Source organism: Choloepus didactylus, chromosome 6 (assembly GCF_015220235.1).
Source record: "Choloepus didactylus isolate mChoDid1 chromosome 6, mChoDid1.pri, whole genome shotgun sequence".
Lineage (NCBI taxonomy): Eukaryota > Metazoa > Chordata > Mammalia > Pilosa > Megalonychidae > Choloepus > Choloepus didactylus.
Window position 1 is genome coordinate 141,194,534 of NC_051312.1, and position 18,584 is coordinate 141,213,117.

Here is an 18,584-nt window from a genome sequence, read left to right on the forward strand (position 1 = left end):
AATGTTAGACTCTGAGTTGAATCTTTCAGGAAAGCTGTATCTATTTATATTCATGGGTGCAACTCCCATGATCATTCCCAGTTCCATGTGTGCCTTTGATGCCTACAAACCCATCCAGTTATAGCTCTAGAAACAGTGAGCAGCTTGAATATTTAAGACATTTTAAAAATAATATTATGAGGTTACAAGAACAAACATTAAAAAGGAAAAAAAAAAACATGATAGAGAATAAGAAAGATTTCTCATAGCTTTTCATTGTTTTCCATTTTTATCTTAAAGAAAATAATGTTTATACTGCTTTAAAACCAACAGAAATGATATTTAGAAATATCATGATTCTGGATGAATAGAAAAATAGGGGAAGGAAACAAACAAACAGACAAAGGTACCCAGTGTTCTTTTTTACTTCAATTGCTCTTTTTCACTTTAATTATTATTCTTGTTATTTTTGTGTGTGTGCTAATGAAGGTGTCAGGGATTGATTTAGGTGATGAATGTACAACTATGTAATGGTACTGTAAACAATCGAATGTACGATTTGTTTTGTATTACTGCATGGTATGTGAATATATCTCAATAAAATGAAGATTAAAAAAAAAAGAAATATCATGATTCACCTTATATATCCTTGGCTTGATATATTAGCATGATTTATATTTTACTGTGTTTTGACTAGTTTGGAGGGGTGTTTGTGTGAGGGGATGAAGTAAATACTTGGGCCATGGTTTTCAATCTTCTCCACATGTTTTATTTTTATACCTCAGCATCATTCTGTGGAAACCTCCATGGGTATCCATGGGTAGGTTCTAAACAATTTCCCCAAATTTTGAATTATTTAGCATTAGCTATATTCATGCTAAATGAAGCCAGTATATTACAAGAGGGCTTTCACTCTTACCTGGCTACCTGTTATATGTCAGGAACCATATTAGAAGCCTGATATTACACTGTCCAATTTAATTCACTGAACAGTGCTTAGGAGATAATATCATGTCTACTTTGCAGGTAAGTCAGCTGAGGCATAGCAAGGTAAGGTGACTTAGCCTATATCACAAAATTAGTAAATAATAGAACCTGGATTTAAAACCAAATCTGTCTGACTCAAAAATCTTGCCTTTCTTTGTCACTTATCTCCCCATAGTCTCATTCCCTCCTCCAGACAGACAGCGAGAGAGTTCTCCATTTTTCCCACGGTTGCATTGCAGCAATATCTTCCCATTCACTTGATCTTGCTTGTCAACATCTAACCCCTTTTTCATGTTACATTCCATTTATTTTGAAATCTACTATGTTAAAGTAGTCTTTAAAAGTCTTTTCCTCGGAATGTGTTAAAATACCTTCAGAGCCATTATACTGTTAGCCTTCTCTGATCTTTGAGTCTAATTCCAGTTGTGAGAAACACACAGGGACCCTATGTAAAGCAGTGTGGGGTGGGGGACACCCCGCAGCCCTCACTCTTTCTTCAACAACTTCAGCACAAGCTTAAACTGGTTCCAGAGACTTCAGGACCATGTGCCCTTCCCTGAAGTCTGAAAAAAAAAGTGAAAAATACTAACTTTCCTCCAAAAAGATACCCCAAAGGATGGAAAGACTCAAAGATCACAATACAATAAATAGAATCTCTATAGACTTGATACCACAAAACAATAATGGCAAAGAAAATTAGTTGCAATGAGATTTTGTGACAATGTTCTTCCAGTTCTAGCTACTACATAAGCAGCCGAGAGGTGCTGTCTAAATCTAGTTTCTAGTTCCTATGGTTGAGTAATTAATGTTTGTGCTATTCCAGCATGTTACACTAATTCCTTCTTTCATCCTTTGTTACTGTTATGGAATTTTCCATCTCAGGGAGGTCCTACAGCAGCCCTCTCCCCTAACCCTCTCCCCTAAGTCCCATTTCAATTCTTCCTCCCAGGAAGAGGCATTTAGCAGATACCGGCAACTATGACGATGTTCAAGGCTCATCCTGTCTTTCCTAGTTCAGGAATTACTCTACCTTTCCATGAACATCTGAATTCTTTTCATTAGGCATGGAATCTCCAGCTAAAAGTATGCTCACTGCAAATATTGCTTTTGTATAAAAATCAAATGACTTAAAACAATTTAAGGGCAAAAGGAATCATTTCAAATCATTCGACATTCAATTCAAATAAAAAATTTACTGGGCATCATTATTTCCTAAATTCTATAGATATACTGGTGAACAAAACCAAACATGTTCTCTTCATGGAACTTACAGTCCAAGCATATCTATAATTGAATATCCAACTTTTCATATATTCATGCATTCATTCATTCATTCATTCATTCAACAAATATTTAAATGTCTTCTCTTCAAAGGCACAGTGTAAATGCTGCAAATTCAATGACAAAATTATAGAGTCTTTGTTCTCCAGGAACTTACTCAATTCCATCAGAATTTCTTGTGTGCATAGAGTTTATAAGTAAAATTATCAATCAGTAACCATATAAATCAAAGGAAGGTTCACAGAAATTCAGTAGGAACTACAATTAAAGCAAGGCAATTATAATTAGACAATTTTCATATACTTTGGATCTCAAAAAAACAGATCGACTGTAAGAGGAAAAAGAAAATGAAAATATCATCTCTTCTAGATGGAAGATTTACAAGTCTTTCAACTCTAGCATTGTAACAAAAAGCTCCACAGCGTATCCTAGTGGCAGTTTCATGTTCTTAGCCTATTCACTTCATATAATTTCATAGTCATTTTCTTTTCTTTAAAAGCTGTAAAATAAATAAATAAATAATTTTAAAAGTTTTGAAATAAAATGAAAGCAGGAAACATATCAAACAAACCGCATAATAAGAATATTTTAGTTCCACTGCTTTAAGGATTCAAACATACCAATTGTTAGCAAGGATTAAATGTACTATATCTGCATCTTTAAATTTGCACATGGGGTTTCATCACTAAAACCTACAACCTACATAATACAACTTAAGTGCTGACTTCTAAGTAACTTAAAATCCCAGGATGTTAACCAAATTTGTCACTGTTAGTTTATTTACACTTAAAGGAAAGCCTCTAAATAAGAAAATGGAAAAACTAAGGAAAATATCCATTCAAATGATATTACTACTACCCTAATCCTAAAGTTCTCTGCACTATGTAATAATCCGTGGTCCCGATCCTCGTTGGGGGCCCAAATTGCTCTTTCACGAGTGTTTCGAGTACTTGACCACATACTTCAGTAACTGCAGAAATGCTCAAAAAAAGGAGTCCAGTGAATTAGGCTGGTCTATTTTAGGGCATTCATTGTTGCAATTGGTTGTTGACATTAATTAGATAATGTTCACCTGGTTGGTATTGAAATCTATGGTCTCTTAGACAATCCAGTGCTTCACCATGCAAATGTGTCATGTTGCTTCATATCCAAGAACATTCCTGAAAGAGCAAGTTATCTCCAGATACAAGGGGCAAATTTCATTTACCAGTTGCTATGAGCCTTTGGTAGAATGTTGTCATCATGTTTAGCTTGAAGTATTCTTCTTGGGTCCATCATGATTGACACCCCGCCCCCCATGTTCACATTTTCACGACTTCTCTCTACCCAGATCACCCTTTAAGAACATGAGGAGAGGGAGGTGGGGCAAGATGGCAGACTGGTGAGCTGTAAGTTTTAGTTACTCCTCCAGGAAAGTAGGTAAAAAGCCAGGAACTGCGTGGACTGGACACCACAGAGCAATCTGTCTTTGGGCATACTTCATACAACACTCATGAAAATGTTGAACTGCTGAGATCAGCGAAATCTGTAAGTTTTTGCAGCCAGGGGACCTGCGCCCCTCCCTGCCAGGCTCAGTCCCGTGGGAGGAGGGGCTGCCAGCTCCGGGAAGGAGAAGGGAAAACTGCAGTGGTAGCCCTTCTCGGAAACTCATTCTACTGATCCATACTCCAACCATAGATAGACTGAGACCAGACACCAGAGAATATGAGAGCTGCCAGCCCAGCAGAGAGGACACAGGCATAGAAAAAAAAAAATAACACGAAAAACTCCAAAATAAAAGCAGAGGATTTTTGGAGTTCTGGTGAACACAGAAAGGGGAAGGGCGGAGCTCAGGCCTTGAGGCGCATATGCAAATCCCGAAGAAAAGCTGATCTCTCTACCCTGAGGACCTTTCCTTAATGGCCCTGGTTGCTTTGTCTATTAGCATTTCAATAACCCATTAGATCTCTGAGGAGGGCCCTTTTTTTTTTTTAATCCTTTTTCCTTTTTCTAAAACAATTACTCTAAGAAGCCCAATACAGAAAGCTTCAAGGAATTGCAATCTGGGGATGTCAAGTCAAGAGCAGAACTAAGAGAGCTCTGAGACAAGAGGCAATAATCCAGTGGCTGAGAAAATTCACTAAACACCACAACTTCCCAAGAAAAGGGGGGTGTCCGCTCACAGCCACCATCCTGGTGGACAGGAAACACTCCTGCCCATCTCCAGCCCCATAGCCCAGAGCTGCCCCAGACAACCCAGTGTGACGGAAGTGCTTCAAATAACAGGCACACACAACAAAACTGGGCGTGGACATTAGCCTTCCCTGCAACCTCAGCTGATTGTCCCAGAGCTGGGAAGGTGGAGCAGTGTGAATTAACAAAGCCCCATTCAGCCATCATTTCAGCAGACTGGGAGCCTCCCTACACAGCCCAGCAGCCCAGAACTGCCCTGGGGGGACGGCACTCACCTGTGACATAGCACAGTCATCCCTCAACAGAGGACCCGGGGTGCACAGCCTGGAAGAGGGGCCCACTTGCAAGTCTCAGGAGCCATACGCCAATACCAAAGACTTGTGGGTCAGTGGCAGAGACAAACTGTGGCAGGACTGAACTGAAGGATTAGAATATTGCAGCGGCTTTAAAACTCTAGGATCATCAGGGAGATTTGATTGTTAGGGCCACCCCCCCTCCCCGACTGCCCAGAAACACGCCCCACATACAGGGCAGGCAACACCAACTACACACGCAAGCTTGGTACACCAATTGGACCCCACAAGACTCACTCCCCCACTCACCAAAAAGGCTAAGCAGGGGAGAACTGGCTTGTGGAGAACAGGTGGCTCGTGCACGCCACCTGCTGGTTAGTTAGAGAAACTGTACTCCACGAAGCTGTAGATCTGAGAAATTAGAGATAAGGACTTCAATAGGTCTACAAACCCTAAAAGAACCCTATCAAGTTCAGCAAATGCCACGAGGCCAAAAACAACAGAAAATTATAAAGCATATTAAAAAACCAGATGATATGGATAACCCAAGCCCAAGCACCCAAATCAAAAGACCAGAAGAGACACAGCACCTAGAGCAGCTACTCAAAGAACTAAAGATGAACAATGAGACCATAGTACGGGATATGAAGGAAATCAAGAAGACTCTAGAAGAGCATAAAGAAGACATTGCAAGACTAAATAAAAAAAATGGATGATCTTATGGAAATTAAAGAAACTGTTGACCAAATTAAAAAGATTCTGGACACTCATACTACAAGACTAGAGGAAGTTGAACAACGAATCAGTGACCTGGAAGATGACAGAATGGAAAATGAAAGCATAAAAGAAAGAATGGGGAAAAAAATTGAAAAAATCGAAATGGACCTCAGGGATATGATAGATAATATGAAACGTCCAAATATAAGACTCATTGGTGTCCCAGAAGGGGAAGAAAAGGGTAAAGGTCTAGGAAGAGTATTCAAAGAAATTGTTGGGGAAAACTTCCCAAATCTTCAAAACAACATAAATACACAAATCATAAATGCTCAGCGAACTCCAAATAGAATAAATCCAAATAAACCCACTCCGAGACATATACTGATCACACTGTCAAACACAGAAGAGAAGGAGCAAGTTCTGAAAGCAGCAAGAGAAAAGCAATTCACCACATACAAAGGAAACAGCATAAGACTAAGTAATGACTACTCAGCAGCCACCATGGAGGCGAGAAGGCAGTGGCACGATATATTTAAAATTCTGAGTGAGAAAAATTTCCAGCCAAGAATACTTTATCCAGCAAAGCTCTCCTTCAAATTTGAGGGAGAGCTTAAATTTTTCACAGACAAAGAAATGCTGAGAGAATTTGCTAACAAGAGACCTGCCCTACTGGAGATACTAAAGGGAGCCCTACAGACAGAGAAACAAAGACAGGACAGAGAGACTTGGAGAAAGGTTCAGTACTAAAGAGATTCGGTATGGGTACAATAAAGGATATTAATAGAGAGAGGGAAAAATATGGCAAACATAAACCAAAGGACAAGATGGCCGATTCAAGAAATGCCTTCACGCTTATAACGTTGAATGTAAATGTATTAAACTCCCCAATTAAAAGATATAGATTCGCAGAATGGATAAAAAAAAATGAACCATCAATATGTTGCATACAAGAGACTCATCTTAGACACAGGGACACAAAGAAACTGAAAGTGAAAGGATGGAAAAAAATATTTCATGCAAGCTACAGCCAAAAGAAAGCAGGTGTAGCAATATTAATCTCAGATAAAATAGACTTCAAATGCAGGGATGTTTTGAGAGACAAAGAAGGCCACTACATACTAATAAAAGGGGCAATTCAGCAAGAAGAAATAACAATCGTAAATGTCTATGCACCCAATCAAGGTGCCACAAAATACATGAGAGAAACACTGGAAAAACTAAAGGAAGCAATTGATGTTTCCACAATAATTGTGGGAGACTTGAACACATCACTCTCTCCTATAGATAGATCAACCAGACAGAAGACCAATAAGGAAATTGAAAACCTAAACAATCTGATAAATGAATTAGATTTAACAGACATATACAGGACATTACATCCCAAATCACCAGGATACACATACTTTTCTAGTGCTCATGGAACTTTCTCCAGAATAGATCATATGCTGGGACATAAAACAAGCCTCAATAAATTTAAAAAGATTGAAATTATTCAAAGCACATTCTCTGACCACAATGGAATACAATTAGAAGTCAATAACCATCAGAGACTTAGAAAATTCACAAATACCTGGAGGTTAAACAACACACTCCTAAACAATCAGTGGGTAAAAGAAGAAATAGCAAGAGAAATTGCTAAATATATAGAGACGAATGAAAATGAGAACACAACATACCAAAACCTATGGGATGCAGCAAAAGCAGTGCTAAGGGGGAAATTTATAGCACTAAACGCATATATTAAAAAGGAAGAAAGAGCCAAAATCAAAGAACTAATGGATCAACTGAAGAAGCTAGAAAATGAACAGCAAACCAATCCTAAACCAAGTAGAAGAAAAGAAATAACAAGGATTAAAGCAGAAATAAATGACACAGAGAACAAAAAAACAATAGAGAGGATAAATATCACCAAAAGTTGGTTCTTTGAGAAGATCAACAAGATTGACAAGCCCCTAGCTAGACTGACAAAATCAAAAAGAGAGAAGACCCATATAAACAAAATAATGAATGAAAAAGGTGACATAACTGCAGATCCTGAAGAAATTAAAAAAATTGTAAGAGGATATTATGAACAACTGTATGGCAACAAACTGGATAATGTAGAAGAAATGGACAATTTCCTGGAAACATATGAACAACCTAGACTGACCAGAGAAGAAATAGAAGACCTCAACCAACCCATCACAAGCAAAGAGATCCAATCAGTCATCAAAAATCTTCCCACAAATAAATGCCCAGGGCCAGATGGCTTCACAGGGGAATTCTACCAAACTTTCCAGAAAGAACTGACACCAATCTTACTCAAACTCTTTCAAAACATTGAAAAAAATGGAACACTACCTAACTCATTTTATGAAGCTAACATCAATCTAATACCAAAACCAGGCAAAGATGCTACAAAAAAGGAAAACTACCGGCCAATCTCCCTAATGAATATAGATGCAAAAATTCTCAACAAAATACTTGCAAATCGAATCCAAAGACACATTAAAAAAATCATACACCATGACCAAGTGGGGTTCATTCCAGGCATGCAAGGATGGTTCAACGTAAGAAAATCAATCAATGTATTACAACACATTAACAAGTCAAAAGGGAAAAATCAATTGATCATCTCAATAGATGCTGAAAAAGCGTTTGACAAAATCCAACATCCCTTTTTGATAAAAACACTTCAAAAGGTAGGAATTGAAGGAAACTTCCTCAACATGATAAAGAGCATATATGAAAAACCCACAGCCAGCATAGTACTCAATGGTGAGAGACTGAAAGCCTTCCCTCTAAGATCAGGGACAAGACAAGGATGCACGCTGTCACCACTGTTATTCAACATTGTGCTGGAAGTGCTAGCCAGGGCAATCCGGCAAGACAAAGAAATAAAAGGCATCCAAATTGGAAAAGAAGAAGTAAAACTGTCAATGTTTGCAGATGGTATGATCTTATATCTAGAAAACCCTGAGAAATCAACGATACACCTACTAGAGCTAATAAACAAATTTAGCAAAGTAGCGGGATACAAGATTAATGCACATAAGTCAGTAATGTTTCTATATGCTAGAAATGAACAAACTGAAGAGACACTCAAGAAAACGATACCATTTTCAATAGCAACTAAAAAAATCAAGTACCTAGGAATAAACTTAACCAAAGATGTAAAAGACCTATACAAAGAAAACTACATAACTCTACTAAAAGAAATAGAAGGGGACCTTAAAAGATGGAAAAATATTCCATGTTCATGGATAGGAAGGCTAAATGTCATTAAGATGTCAATTCTACCCAAACTCATCTACAGATTCAATGCAATCCCAATCAAAATTCCAACAACCTACTTTGCAGACTTGGAAAAGCTAGTTATCAAATTTATTTGGAAAGGGAAGATGCCTCGAATTGCTAAAGACACTCTAAAAAAGAAAAACGAAGTGGGAGGACTTACACTCCCTGACTTTGAAGCTTATTATAAAGCCACAGTTGCCAAAACAGCATGGTACTGGCACAAAGATAGACATATAGATCAATGGAATCGAATTGAGAATTCAGAGATAGACCCTCAGATCTATGGCCGACTGATCTTTGATAAGGCCCCCAAAGTCACTGAACTGAGCCATAATGGTCTTTTCAACAAATGGGGCTGGGAGAGTTGGATATCCATATCCAAAAGAATGAAATAGGACCCCTACCTCACCCCCTACACAAAAATTAACTCAAAATGGACCAAAGATCTCAATATAAAAGAAAGTACCATAAAACTCCTAGAAGATAATGTAGGAAAACATCTTCAAGACCTTGTATTAGGCGGCCACTTCCTAGACTTTACACCCAAAGCACAAGCAACAAAAGAGAAAATAGATAAATGGGAACTCCTCAAGCTTAGAAGTTTCTGCACCTCAAAGGAATTTCTCAAAAAGGTAAAGAGGCAGCCAACTCAATGGGAAAAAATTTTTGGAAACCACGTATCTGACAAAAGACTGATATCTTGCATATACAAAGAAATCCTACAACTCAATGACAATAGTACAGATGGCCCAATTATAAAATGGGCAAAAGATATGAAAAGACAGTTCTCTGAAGAAGAAATACAAATGGCCAAGAAACACTTGAAAAAATGTTCAGCTTCACTAGCTATTAGAGAGATGCAAATTAAGACCACAATGAGATACCATCTAACACCGGTTAGAATGGCTGCCATTAAACAAACAGGAAACTACAAATGCTGGAGGGGATGTGGAGAAATTGGAACTCTTATTCATTGTTGGTGGGACTGTATAATGGTTCAGCCACTCTGGAAGTCAGTCTGGCAGTTCCTTAGAAAACTAGATATAGAGCTACCATTCGATCCAGCGATTGCACTTCTCGGTATATACCCGGAAGATCGGAAAGCAGTGACACGAACAGATATCTGCATGCCAATGTTCATAGCAGCATTATTCACCATTGCCAAGAGATGGAAACAACCCAAATGTCCTTCAACAGATGAGTGGATGAATAAAATGTGGTATATACACACGATGGAATACTACGCGGCAGTAAGAAGGAACGATCTGGTGAAACATATGACAACATGGATGAACCTTGAAGACATAATGCTGAGCGAAATAAGCCAGGCACAAAAAGAGAAATATTATATGCTACCACTAATGTGAACTTTGAAAAATGTAAAACAAATGGTTTATAATGTAGAATGTAGGGCAACTAGCAGTAGAGAGCAATTAAGGAAGGGGGAACAATAATCCAAGAAGAACAGATAAGCTATTTAACGTTCTGGGGATGCCCAGAAATGACTATGGTCTGTTAATTTCTGATGGATATAGTAGGAACAAGTTCACTGAAATGTTGCTATATTATGTAACTTTCTTGGGGTAAAGTAGGAACATGTTGGAAGTTAAGCAGTTATCTTAGGTTAGTTGTCTTTTTCTTACTCCATTGTTATGGTCTCTTTGAAATGTTCTTTTATTGTATGTTTGTTTTCTTTTTAACTTTTTTTTTCATACAGTTGATTTAAAAAAGAAGGGAAAGTTAAAAAAAAAAAAAAGAAAAACAAGGAAAAAAAAAAGATGTAGTGCCCCCTTGAGGAGCCTGTGGAGAATGCAGGGGTATTCGCCTACCCCACCTCCATGGTTGCTAACATGACCACAGACATAGGGGACTGGTGGTTTGATGGGTTGAGCCCTCTACCATAAGTTTAACCCTTGGGAAGACGGTTGCTGCAAAGGAGAGGCTAGGCCTCCCTATATTTGTGCCTAAGAGTCTCCTCCTGAATTCCTCTTTGTTGCTCAGATGTGGCCCTCTCTCTCTCTGGCTAAGCCAACTTGAAAGGTGAAATCACTGCCCTCCCCCCTATGTGGGATCAGACACCCAGGGGAGTGAATCTCCCTGGCAAAGTGGAATATGACTCCCGGGGAGGAATGTAGACCTGGCATCGTGGGACGGAGAACATCTTCTTGACCAAAAGGGGGATGTGAAAGGAAATGAAATAAGCTTCAGTGGCAGAGAGATTCCAAAACGAGCCGAGAGATCACTCTGGTGGGCACTCTTATGCACACTTTAGACAACCCTTTTTAGGTTCTAAAGAATTGGGGTAGCTGGTGGTGGATACCTGAAACTATCAAACTACAACCCAGAACCCATGAATCTCGAAGACAGTTGTATAAAAATGTAGCTTATGAGGGGTGACAAGGGGATTGGGAAAGCCATAAGGACCACACTCCACTTTGTCTAGTTTATGGATGGATGTGTAGAAAAGTAGGGGAAGGAAACAAACAGACAAAGGTACCCAGTGTTCTTTTTTACTTCAATTGCTCTTTTTCACTCTAATTATTATTCTTGTTATTTTTGTGTGTGTGCTAATGAAGGTGTCAGGGATTGATTTAGGTGATGAATGTACAACTATGTAATGGTACTGTAAACAATCGAAAGTACAATTTGTTTTGTATGACTGCGTGGTATGTGAATATATGTCAATAAAATGATGATTTAAAAAAAAAAAAAGACACATCAAAAAAAAAAAACAAAAAAAAGTGCTCAAAGGACCGTAGTATTTATGTAGTTCCAGCAGTGGGGTCAGAGATTCTGAGAGGGGATAGATATATCATGGGCATTCCTTTTGAGGTTGGATCTACATATCCCTATGTATAGTGGCAAAACTTAATATGAGGGTTGGTTTTTTTTTTTTTTTTAAGTGTATGTATGTGGTTTTTGTTTTTGGTGTTTTTTTTTTTTTTGCAAGTAATGCTGAATGAATCCAACTGTTTCTTTGTTGAATCAGCTTGGGGAAAACTCTGTAGGTTGTTCCCTTGCATCAAAAGCCCCACTGTGAAATTGGCTTTGGTTCTAAATTAATTATGTGCACACACGGGGATGTGTTAACCAAACAGGATTCCCTCCCCTCACTTTCCTGCTCAAGTCTCCACACAGCACGCCATCTTTGGCTCGCTCATCGGCAAGAGACAAGGTGAGATCCTTTGCCTGTCTGGTTTGTTCTGAAGTCTAGGGCTGATGTTGAATCGGTATAGAGGACTTCACTGCCAGGGTGTGCAGTGGGTAAACCTCCGGAGGCTGGGATCCAGATTCCATTCAGATCATTGCCTTCAAATATATCCAAATGCTGCAGAATGTCAGAGCTGGCCAGGCTGGTTTTGCCAACCTACCGCTTTGCAAGAATGGCTACACTTTAGCTCAAACTTCAAATGGCTATATGAAGGTGTCCCCAGACTGCACATTGAGGACACGTAACTCAACAAGATGCTCCAGAGAGTCCTTTGCTGCTTCCCTCATGTCCCTGCTCCTTTGATTCCAAAGAGCAGAGCTTTGACAACTGTGCCAACTATGGAGGGACATGGTCAAGAGCTATTTGATCTGTAGGCCTTCTTAGAAATTAATCCATACAAAGTACAAGTAAGGTGTAATTTTCTTGGCTGTGAATGGAAAGATTTTTTTTTTTTTTTGTCCTCAAACAGTCTAGCTGGGTTATGGAGTCAGGACAGAGGGAGATATGCAGACACAGTGTCTGTTGTGATGACAGCATTTTTGAGACTCGGCTGAAACCCAGATCTTCGGCTTTCCCAGGGATCAAGTGGTAGGGCCCAGAAGGGTTGCAGTATAATTGAGTCAATCCACAGATCCACAACCCATCACCTGCTTCTCACAACCAAGATAACTGTGTCAAAGAAGGATGGGTTTGCTCAATGCAATTATCAAAACATAGGTTCTGCATGATTTTTCCATAAACCTACAACTTCTCCAAGAAAAAAAAAAACATATGTCTAATGTGCAATCTATCAAAAGATTTTGGGTGCAGAAAGCAAATTCTGGAATAACAGTATGAAGGCAGAAAATGTGATCGAAGAAGATATATTTATTTAATGGTCATTTTTGAGATGCTCAGAAAATTAAATGAGGAGAAAGCTTGGACTGGATTATTGTGGAAAGAACACTGGAGCAGGAATTGGAACATTTGAATTCTAAAAATGATTTTGCAACTTACTCGTGTGTTCAAGTCTTTTGCTTCTCTAGCCTCAGTTCCCTATTTTGTAAAATGAAGTGACTGAACTTTCAGTGCTACCATTCTGTAACTATGATAATGACCTGATGAAAGCTGCCTATTGGTTAATGAGATGCATTTTCCCAAAGTGGAAAGGCTTTTTTTTAAATGTTGATCTAGGTGTAAAGGTTGGGCAGGCAAAAACCAAAGAGGCATCTTTTTCACATCCTTTATAAGAGTTAGCTGCACTGGGTGTTCGTGGCTTTTTTTGAAAATGTACCTTTGAAGTGATTTTGAAGGTGAATTGGGTGTTTGGGAAGCTGCAGCTGGGAAAGAAACAAGAACATCTGCCTTTATCTGTCTGACAGACTAAATTTAGGGTACAGCAAGTGGGTGCCTCTCTGGGCTTCCCAGGAGGCCCAAAGTCTCCCCGAAACCAACCTCTGAAGCCAAGTTTTGGTACTTTGAAGGACTTGGAGACTTAGGGGTTGGGACTCGGTTGTGGCGTTGAACAAATATACATTCATTGGAAAAAATTATGTAAAACAAGACAGGTACATCCAAAGAAAAAGTAAAAAGCACCTAAATTCTGATTGTCCAGAGAGAATGGCCTTTTAGTGGAAACACTTTTGAGGATTTTTCTAGGCATGTAAACATATACACTATATATTTGCACAAGTGGGATCATATGGTACACACTTCCTATTTTTTTAATTTCCAAGTTAAATGTGTGTTGTTAAAATTAATGCAAGGTTAGGTTTGTAAAGTATAAAATGGAACACCTGTTTTCTAACCTTTTTTCATTCAACAGTATATTTTGAACATATTGTGTCAATAAATACACTTTCAGAGCAAAAAAAAAAAAAAAAAAAAAAAAAAGAACATGAGGAACCACACGAAGCTGAAAGAGTTCATCCTGCTGGGAATACCTCAGGCAGAGGGACTGGAGACTGTGCTCTTTGTCATCTTCTCATTCATCTACTTCTTCACCCTGTTGGGCAACTTCCTCATCCTCTTCCACCCTCCACATCCCCATGTATTTCTTCCTGGGAATCCTATCTATTTTTGACATGTTGTTCCCCTCTGTCACCTGTCCCAAGATGCTATTCTACCTCTCTGGCCAGAGCCGAGCCATCTCTTATAAGGGATGTGCTGCACAGCTCTTCTATCATTTTCTTGGTTCCACGGAAGGCTGCCTCTATTCTGTGATGGCTTGTGATCGCTTTGTTGCCATCTGTCACCCACTGAGGTACATGCTCATCATGATACCCAGAGTCTGTGTGGGCTTGGTCATAGGGACCTGGCTGCTGGGTTGTCTTCACGCCTCCACGCTGACCTCCTTTACCTTCCAGTTAACTTACTGTGACCCAATCACGTGAACTACTATTTCTGTGACATTCCTGCTGTCTTACCCCTGGCTTGTACTGACAGTTCACTGGCCCAGAAGGTGGATTCCATGAATGTTAGCCTTCTGGCTTTAATGCTGTTGCTCAGTATTTGTGTCTTCTACACTGGCATTGGGATTGCCATTTTGAGAATCCGTTCAGCAGAGGGTTGGCAGAAAGCTTTCTCCACCTGCAGTGCCCACCTCACCGCCATACTCTGTGCCTACGGACCTGTAATCATCATCTACCTGCAGCCCACACCCAACCCCTTGCTTGGTGCCATGGTGCAAATACTAAATAATCTGGTCTCACCCATGCTGAACTCATTAATCTATTCCTTATGGAACAAGGAAGTGAAAAGTTCCCTGAAAAGAGTGTTCTGTAATGTAGTAATTACTGTCCTGGGAAAATTACATGTTCAACAATTGATTTTAGCAATACTGTATCTTACCACCATACTGCTATTTCTCCTCTTTAAAAAAAAAAAAACAAGCAGAAAATGGAGAACTCTTTCTCTGAATGTGTTATATTTTGTTGTCTAATAAGGTATCCCATGGTTATTTGTCTCTGTAATCCTTGTTACTCCAGAAAGAGCTGTACAATTAATATTTTTAGTGCCTCACCCCTGAGTAAGGAATCTGGGGGGTAGAGCAGGTAGCTGGAGCCAGATTTCTTGTCCTGGTAATGTGCAGCCATGACGTCTTGTCAGGGATGGTACGATTCTGTGGCAGTTCAAGAACCAGCCTTAATTAGGCCCTATGTGTGCCAAATCACCCTTCATTTCATTTTTTGGCTTCAGTTAGAATGCATTTGTGCCCCTTTTCTGCCATAAAATTTCACGTCCTCTATGTTGCTAAGTGTCTTAGTTTTCCAGGGCTGCTATGACAAACACCACAGACTGGCTGGCATAAAAACAGTAAGATATTGCTCAAATTTTGGAGACTAGAAATCCAAAATCATGGTATTGGCTGGTCATGCCTTCTCCAAAGTCTGTAGCATTGTGTTGGTGGCTTGTCAGCAATCCTTCATTGTATGGTGGACTCCTTCCTAGTGTAGCTATCCTTTGCTTATATGGACTACAGTCATATTGGAATAAAGCCAACCCTGATTCAATATGGAGTCATCTAAATAGGATCTTCAATGATTGTGTTTACAAAAGAGTCCATACCCACAGATCCAGGGGTTAAGACTTGAACAATCATGTGGGGGGTGCATGATTGAATCTACCACACTAATGGTAACAAATAACACTTAAAGAGCAGGCTCTGCCTTCAGGGCATCATACTGAATATTTCACATACATCATCTTACTTGATTTGAACAATACCCCTATAAGATAGTGATCTCATTTTGTAGAGGAGAGCTTTGAGGATTAGAGACTTTCAATAATGGACTCAAGGTCACACTTTACGTTAAGCAGCACACCAGGCCCAAAATGTCACAGGATACATTACCTCACTCCAGGACCTAGTACACTGCATGATATTTAGAAGGTATTCCACAAATAACTGGTGAAAGAAGCACTGACATAAGTTAATAAATTGAACTTACTATGATCTGCATTTATTCAGTTCTGCTACCTTTTGGTATACCAGATGGCAGCACTGAGATAAAGCATTAAGTGTCTGGCCCTATGGAGTACATCTAATTATGGTCAAACCAGGGCTAGACCCAAGGCCTCTTAATTCCTACCATCATGGTTTTCCTAGTGCACCAAGCTGTTACTATACCAGATTACCCCTTAGAGCTAAGAAGTGGGAAAGCCCGCCCTTCTCGTGTGTTTCGAAGAGAAAATGCTTTATTACGGGGTTCAGTTAAAAGGCCCATTTGATTCTCCCACCAAGTTACCAATTGTCCTCCAAAAACAAGGGAATTGATAACTAATTCTCAATGTTCTCTGGAACCCAATGGGAGAGTAGGGGTGCTATTTATTGGGGATGCCACAGGCATACCAGCCCTTAGATTTCAAGACATTTTAGTCATTAGTAGTTTTAAAATCCAAAACACTCTCAAAAGTTTTTATTCCATTTGAAATCATGAAAATGAAACAAATAAAAGGAAAAACCTCAAATAAAATCAATCGGTAACCTAACAAAAGGCATGAAGGTAAAACAAGAGAATGGTGTGAGGTACATGAGGGTTCTATGCACCCTCCTAAACTGACTGACAGAACCAAGACCACATAATCTTAATCCCACACTTTGGGAATCCTGTCCTAGATGATATGCAGGATCTAGGCAATTCCAGTATTATTTTGTTTTCCCATTGAAGCCAGATAATGACAGAAATGCCAACATGCCATGGTATCTGGAGGAGCCCAGAACATGTTTATGGATTGACACTCATCACCCTGATAATTATTTTTGCAATGGTTTCCTTTCCTAGCAGAAGAAAGTTCCGTAAGCACAGGGCTCATGTTGGTCTGATTCACTGTTGTATCCAATGATGGTAGCATCCAGTATACATTTGCTGACTGAATGGAACGCCACCTAGTAACACAAATCATGATGTAAATGCACATTTCTTGGCGTAGAAAGAGGAATACGAGTGAAATATTAGGGTACAGATCAACAATATGCCCTACTTTATATATATTCCCAAATTTGAATAAAACCGAAGACACATGAAACCCCAGATTTGAATGAACCTGAGAATGTTTTTGGTCCTTCTAAATCAGTGTTGTATAGATTGTCTCACATACAAAAATTAAAAAAAAAAAAGCTTTCCAAAGATTTTGTGTCTTTCCTTTATCTAACACTTTAGTAAAGCACCCAAAATAAGATATTAGATTTGCCATAAAACACACATGTACAGCATGCACACCCACATGCCACTTCTTAAAACATACCACAGCTTTTATCCTTTCAATGCCTCCAATGCATGACAGCAACCCCATGTTACTTCTTATTCCTTTCTTCAAGCCCTCCAAAAGCCCTCCTCTCAGTCAATGTTGACACTCATTTTTTCTCATCAGAACTCTTTCTGCAACTCTTCCTTTTATTTTCCCTGTTTTATTTTCCACATTATTTTATTTTTCTCTGCCGTTTCCATTTTCCATTTCGTTTCTAGCTTTTCCAGTTCTCTCCTTACCCCACACAGTGATTCTACAAAATAAAGGGCTGGGGAACAGGGCAATCAAAGACAGAATTCCCAAAGAAGATAGAAGCAGGGAAAAGATTGTGAATACTCATAGCTTACTTTTTTGATACCATGCAAGTGTGACTATATAAAAATGAATGATTAACCCAAGGGTAAAAAAAATGAGTAATACCATTTGGGGCAATTTTTACCTTTTTTTCATTACTTTTTCTATGCTGTTGTTCATTATTTTACAATGAGCTTGTAATATTCATTTTTTGAAAAGCTATTTTAAGAGAGAAAAATGGCATTTAATGTGGCGTCAAATGAAGTTGATTATCTGAACCAGGAAGTTTTAAGAAAAAAAAATCCAGGGCAATGCCTTAGGAGGAAAAATGTCAGGCATTTCAAAACCCAAAGGAATAATACAGTGTTTATGTTTTTATAAATTATGCCTAAACTAATTTATACTAGAATATTCTAATCCCACAGGGTCATGTGTTTTATTTTCCTTCTCACCTTGTTGCTGTCCTCTGTGGGTTCTAATCCTCTGGGTGTTCCAGGAACATATCTATGAGGAGCCCCCTCCCTGAGTATTAGAATCCAAGTCTGCTTCTGAGTGTACCTTCAGGTAGAGAACTAAGAAACCATTAAATGAAGCTCTATTCTGATGTCATCAGATTAGGCCAATGTGAGGCCTTAATCCACATATATTCCCCTAGCTTTTCTCTGACCTAGTGGCTACCACTTCTCCCTTATATTCTGACTGATTATCTGGAAATTCTCTAGTCCAGTGACCTTCCTTATGTCTCCCTGATGCTCCTGTGCTCCCCGCGCCTGCCTCCCCACTGGGGCTAGAATGGTCTCATCATATTCTCTGTCTCTCTCACATACGCAAACATAATGCTGTTTAAAATCCTCTGAAACTTCCCAATGTTCCTAATATAGAGACCATAGTCTTTAAAACTGGGCCCTGACTTGTCTTTTGATTTTCTGTATCTCAATCTTGATATCAAAACTCTGTCCCTCTCTTTCCCCAAGTTCTTCAAACACTCGGTGCACATTTCCACGGGGCTTTGCACAGGAGACGGTCCCTCCTAGACTGTTTGCACCTGCCCTTCCCTCTGCTCTTCCTTATTTTCAGACCCCAGCTCAGACATTTTCTCAGGGAAGCCCTCCCAGACCACTGGGGAACATGACCCAGCCATATGA

General features: G+C 39.2%; 1 pseudogene; it reads left to right on the forward strand.

The window, feature by feature from the left end:
• The first annotated feature begins 13,792 nt into the window (after positions 1–13,792).
• LOC119537364 lies at positions 13,793–18,584 on the forward strand (annotated as a pseudogene).